The sequence below is a fragment of the Centroberyx gerrardi genome, chromosome 21 (genome assembly GCF_048128805.1).
Source record: "Centroberyx gerrardi isolate f3 chromosome 21, fCenGer3.hap1.cur.20231027, whole genome shotgun sequence".
NCBI classification, from domain to species: domain Eukaryota; kingdom Metazoa; phylum Chordata; class Actinopteri; order Beryciformes; family Berycidae; genus Centroberyx; species Centroberyx gerrardi.
Window position 1 is genome coordinate 11,286,445 of NC_136017.1, and position 6,362 is coordinate 11,292,806.

At 46.2% G+C, this 6,362-nt stretch overlaps 1 protein-coding gene across 2 annotated transcripts in view; it reads right to left on the reverse strand.

The window, feature by feature from the left end:
- pard3ba (par-3 family cell polarity regulator beta a) overlaps window positions 1-6,362 on the reverse strand; it is a 149,315-nt gene that overhangs the window by 16,051 nt on the left and 126,902 nt on the right. The gene's annotated exons all lie outside the window — the stretch shown is intronic.

Here is a 6,362-nt window from a genome sequence, read left to right on the forward strand (position 1 = left end):
GACATCAAAACTATGAAATAACACAAATGGAATTATGCAGTGACCAAAAAAAGTGTTAAACAAATCAAAACTATCTTATATTTTAGATTCTTTAAAGTAGCCGCCCTTTGCCTTGATGGAAAGGCAAAGGCTTTGGAAAGAAATTCATACATAGGATCAACTTCACTATATATATTTGTCTAAGAAACACATTTCAAGCATTTCAGCATAAGCCTTTAGATCAAAATGGCTTGAAAAACATTCAATCAGGTGTGTCCAAACTTTTGACGGGTAGTGTAAGTCACTGGAAACATGTAAAGTGTGTGTTTGTGTGTGTTGAGCTTGCCGTTAGATGCTGGCAGATTCCAGGCCTGTCCACGAAAAATTCTGTTTAGTATCTGCAGCAACACAAAGCCAGGCCTTGTGGCGGAGACGACGCTTTTTGCAACTTTAAATGTCCTTAAGCTACGTTCAACTTGTGTAACATTTGAGTGAGAAATTTAATTCAGTTGATGTATGTTGACAAGGTGTGTGTGTGTGTGCGCGCTACAGCCGTGTGTGTGAATCATGGCTTGAGAGGAAACCGAAAACAAGGGAGGAAAAAGTCACTGACTGCCCCGCATGTGGTAGCATAAGCACATGCAACCGCACGTATGGACGGTGCCCCTCCGCTGAACATGTGTGTGTGATTCATGCAAACACACACATATGAAAAAAATTATATTTAGTGTGTAGATCCTGGGTAGAGGGTTGCTTTCTCTCTCCAACACACACACACACACACACATGTCAGGAAATGATAGATTAACCTTTCAGAACAGACAAGGGGGTTTAAACAAGCCATCCCTGAGGGGGTGGGGGGGGAGAAAGAGAGAAAGAGGGGGAGAGAGAGAGAGAGAGAGAGAGAGAGCATACAGTTTCAATTATCTATAATCTGGGTTCGGGGCTCTGGGTTTTCACACACAAACACAGGCTGTTTACTCAATGGACATTTCGACGGTCACACACACTACACATAACCGCAGCACAACACGCACATACCAGATACACACACATGGCCATACGCACGATAACAGGCACACACACACACACAAGCAAACACACACGGGTTTGACAGAGACACACATACAAATCTATGGAAGCAAACACTCATATGTTTGATGCAGGATATCAAAGCACTACAGGCACGCAAACGCCCACGTTCACAGCATGTAGGAATCACACACACACACACACACACTAGCAAAGAGCCTAAATGCCTCTGTGCAGGACCAGGCTATGGCTGTGATTTGCATGTACGTATGGGTTCAAACCCATTCTGCATGTCAAGGCAGCAGCGGCGCATTACCAGATATCATTAGCATGTCTATGTAATGTAGAAAGCACTAATGTCTCTGAATAGGAGCCAGGGACTGAAAGCACATCAGAGCCACGGCTAGGGCAAGCCTGTTTGTCTATTCAGTGGAGTGGCTTAGTGCTGCGTGTGTGTGTGTGTCGGTGTGTGTATGTGTGTTAACATGGTGGCAGTAGGGGAAAGCACGTGTATCTTTGTGTGTGTGTGCAAGTTTAGCATGATGGAAGTAAGCGAGGACGTTTAAGCGAAATGCTCCATCCTAACGTTTGTGTGTGTGTGTGTGTGTGTGTGTGTGCTAGGTAGAAGACATTATGCAAAGAGATGCATAATGTGAGGTACAGGGGGCATTAGTCTCAGTGAGTGACTGCAGGGACAGGCTGGGACTCAGGTGGAGGACCTTCTGCTTTAATGTGTGTGTGTGTGTGTGTGTGTGTGTATTGGACATCTCCAGAGCATGGAGTAGGGGAGAGAAAGAGGAGGAAACGGGTTTGGGGAGTTGGGGGGTGGAGTGGGATGACAGTGAGGAGAGGGGATGTGTGTTTATGTAAAATTAGGAAGTAGTGATGCATTGATTGCATTAGTATAACAGCCTGGAGCTGGCCTATAGATGTGGCACACACACACGCACACACACACACGCACGCGCACACACACACACTACGGATTCATGTCATATGGATGCTTTTCAGATGGAAGCCCATTTCCCCAAATTAGACAGCTAAATCTAGTGCCAGATGATGTGCCTTGAAAAACAGCCATGGCAGACTGATACACACACACACACACACACGCACACACACACACACACAAATAAACATACAGGCTCACGCTCACCATGGTAAAACAGCAATCTGAAATTCATCAAGGTTGGAGTGAAATATGCAGCGAAGCGACATCTGAGTAGGCGGTCACTGAGCTAAAGGCCTCGTCTTCACAGCTCCTCTCTCTCCAACCGCTCCGGAGGACGAGCGCTGCGACACACACTCTCCTGCTCAACACACTCTCCTGCTCAACATACACCGCCGAAGTTCATGTCCTCATCCTGAACCCGGCGCTATCACGTACTGTGTGTATCAATGTGTGTGTGCGCGTATGCGCGTGTGTGTGGCTAAGTGGAACAGTTAATGCGTTGTACAGACGGTAGCTGACAGAAAGCCAGACTCTCTCTGGACCCCATGCCAGACCGCAACATACACACACACACACACACACACACACACACACACACACGAAAGGGAATTTCCTATTTCTCATACCCTCCATGATTGTCATGTGGTTGTGTAAAATGGCAAGGCTTTGTTAATATTGGAGTTCATTGCAATCTGTGAGCATGTGTGTGCATGTATAAGTGTGTGTAATCCAAATCCATATCCAATAAGCATATCTTTAGTAGATCTTTAACGCTTTTTCATCAGGGAAAGTAAATGGCTTTTTTTATAAAGTTGCATATAATTGTGTCAACTTCTTGCATACTCTGTAATTCACCAGCTGACAAATGCAGTGACAGAATGGTTGGTGTGTGTGTGTGTGTGTGTGTGTGTGTATGGATGTGCAGAAAGAAAGTCACTTTTCCATTTTTCCAAATTAGAAAGCTATGCGTTGACAGTGCCAGATGACGTGTGTTGGAACACGCACGCACGCATACACACACACACACACACACACACGTGCACACACCAATCAACTGGAGCAGCACAGCTGTCGCATTCATCTGAAAGTATTGCCGGCGCTCAGGAAATGAATTTCTTAGAGCACTTTTGGCTTCGCTGTAAATTTGCGATGCTCACATATACAATGAGCCTCAAATGAGAGTCCAAGTGCTTTGACACAATGCCTGAGCAGCGCTTTTATCCTGCGACTGAGATACACAGATTCGCTTTCTCCAAACCTCTTTCCTTCGCCGTCTCTTTTCAAACGGCATAATTAGCCTCCTCTGTTGCCATCTATTCTTCCCTCCATTCTTCCATCCTTCCATCCATCTTGGATGCTAATTAAGCGTGTGTCTCAGTGTGGAGCCTCGCGCCTGGCACCCCATGCCCACCTCCTGTTGGCATCCCCACCCCCACACCCCCCCACACCCTGCATCCGGCTGGCACGGTGAGGCGGGATCTACCCAATATCCATCCACCCCCCCCCCAGCGTCATGGTGATGAGAAAGAGAGAGAGAGAGAGAGAGAGAGAGAGGGGGAGAGAGAGAGAGAGAGAGAGAGAGAGAGAGAGAGAGAGGGGGAGAGAGAAAATTGAGCTGGCACAGAAGAGAAAAACAACAGAGATGCTGTTAAAGATGTGGTGTGTGTATATGTGTGTGTGTGTGTGTGTGTGTGTGTGTGTGGGTGGGTGGACGCAAAACAAAACACAGCAGGCACAGTGAGTCTAACTACCGTTGGCAGTAGTTGTTGACAGTTGGGAGTATGAACCTGAGATGCTCAGTTTGAGATGCGATAAAAAGGCACACACACACACGTACACACATGTCTGTGTTCTGCACTGAGTTAATCCTAATCTCCTCACCTTTCGATGAAACATGCAAGTACGCTTGGAAAGACGAGCGAAGGGAACTTCAGAGTGACACAGGTCTATTTGAATCTCTGCCCTGGTCCAATACAATCCCTGCTCCTCTTCCCTCGCTCTTGTTAAAGGCAACCAGTGGTCTGATTGTTTACTTTCCTCCAATAGAACATTTCTTCTTCTTCTTCTGAAGTGGCTTGTTAGTGTTTTCTCATTGAAACCACCGGGGCACAGTTCCCCCAACGTAACAACTTTCAGGTGGAGGAGAATAACCAACTAATACTGAGAAAAGGTCAAAGCATCCCTTTCATGCTAGTCAGGTCTAGCCCTTTGGCACACAAGATTATGTGGCATTAGGTGCTCTGTGTGTGTGTGTGTGTGTCCCATACAGGAGGCTCTCTTGCCCCCCAACGTACACTAAACACTCCCACACCTGGACCCTGCTCTCCCTCAGCTCGTTAGCAGCAGATGGTATATGCACAAATACACACACACACTCACACACACACACACACACACACACAGCGACCAGAGGTTACACACACTCAGAGTGGAATGCAGTCTAGTTTGGTAATAGGCCAATCTGCTGGTAATTGTCTTCATTGTTAGTGTGTGTTTAGGCCTCAACTCTTGACCTCAGGATGACTTCCCACATTTGCATACAGTTGGATTCAGACCTGGATGGGGTGTGTGTGTGTGTGTGTGTGTGTGTGTGTGTGTGTGTGTGTGTGTTGTAATATTTCAATGTGAAGTTTTAACAAGTAGTGGAAAGAGGAAGCCTAGCTCATTAGCTGGATATATTAGTGCTGACTCCCATCATTTGCCACGGTCCCATGCAGAATATTTTATCACTCTGAATGAATTCATTCCAACTGAAGATTTCAAATCAAACTGTTTACATGAACGCTAAATGGAAGTGATCTGCTACGGAGTGTGTTTACATGCAGCAGAGCGAGTATAGACAGAAACAAATGTTGAGAAGAAAGTTTTGCACTTTCCAGGAAACTCGTTGATGTCACTTACTCTAACTGGACAAACATGCACAGAAAGTATATTATGTTTTGTAACCTGAGAAAGTCGTTGATTTCAGTGTTTATGTGGCTATTAGACACTAATATCTTCCCTCTGAATGGATTATCAATAATTAATACCTCCCTTTTCATACCAAATGAAATAACATTTGGAATGGGCTAGTCTATTTCATCTGCTATTATTCTGATTACTGATGGAATATTTGGATCCATGTAAATCCAGCTAATGTTGGATCAAGGAGCTAAATCTGCATGTGGCACTGCTTCAACAACCAATCAAGCAGCTTGCTTTTGAAGCTTCTAGAACACCTTTTACACCTTTTGAGTATATGTGTGTATTTTCTAATGTTTCCATATGAAGCTGTAATTAACTTGCATGCATACTAATTTAAAACCTCTTTCATGTGTGTCTGAGTGTGTGTGTGTGTGTGTGTGTGTGTGTGTATGTGTCCATGGCAGTGGCCATGGGGTGTTGTTTATTTAGCTGTGTCCCTGTTCCTCCATCCCTCTGTGGGTTTGTTTACCTCCCCACTGTTCCCTGAAATAACATCCAAAAACCCCTGTGAGTGAGTGTGAGTCTGTGTGTGTGTGCGTGTGTGTGTGTGTGTGTGTGTGTGTGTGTGTACCATTTTGGTTTCATTCCTCCCTCTCCAGGTTATGATGCCCCAAAAGGTATGTCACATGGTGAGTTTGTGTGTGTGTGTGTGTGTATGAGTGTAAAATCTCTCTCTCTTCCCTCTCCAGCCTATTTTGTCCCAATAGTGATATAAAAGTTGTGTGATGTGTGTATGTGTGTGAGGGGTTTGCCCCGTTTCCTGCAGCCCCACCTCAAACCACACACACACACACACACACACACAAAAAAACTTCCGACAGCTCCCCCTCCAGTTCTGTCAAGTCATGTTACTGTGCCAGCAGGGGCGAGTGCGCTGCTATCAAACACAGTAAAGTATGACCTCAGCAAAGAGACAAAGACACACACTCTCTCTCTCTCTCACACACACACACACCCACCCACACACACACACGCAGCCGACCCTGCCGAACCTCCTCCTCTGAAATCCAAACACAGAGAGGTGACGCGCTTTGAAGTGGGAGAGGGCGCGAGCGAGGAGGAGAATGGGAGATTTCTATCAACTTGCCGACAGATCACACTCTGCAGTTCGCCCGTAGGCCAGAGACGCGCCGTGGGGATAAAGACACACACCAAATCAGTCCCCGTAGGCCTCCGTCGGCCCAGATGGGGAGGGGAGAGGGGGGTTAAAAAAAAAACAAAAAAAAAAAACCCTCACCCGGTTGCTGCGCGGCATCGGAATGAAGCGACTTAAAACAAAAGCGAGGCGAGAGGGGGAGAGGAGTGTGTTGAGCCTCGGGGATGAGCCGGAGAGACAAGGACAGAGAGGAGGAGTCCGTGGATGGAATCGCTCATTGTGACTTTGTGAAGAGAAAGAGAGGGAGAAAGGTGTTAGACGTGTGTGTGTGCGTTAAAA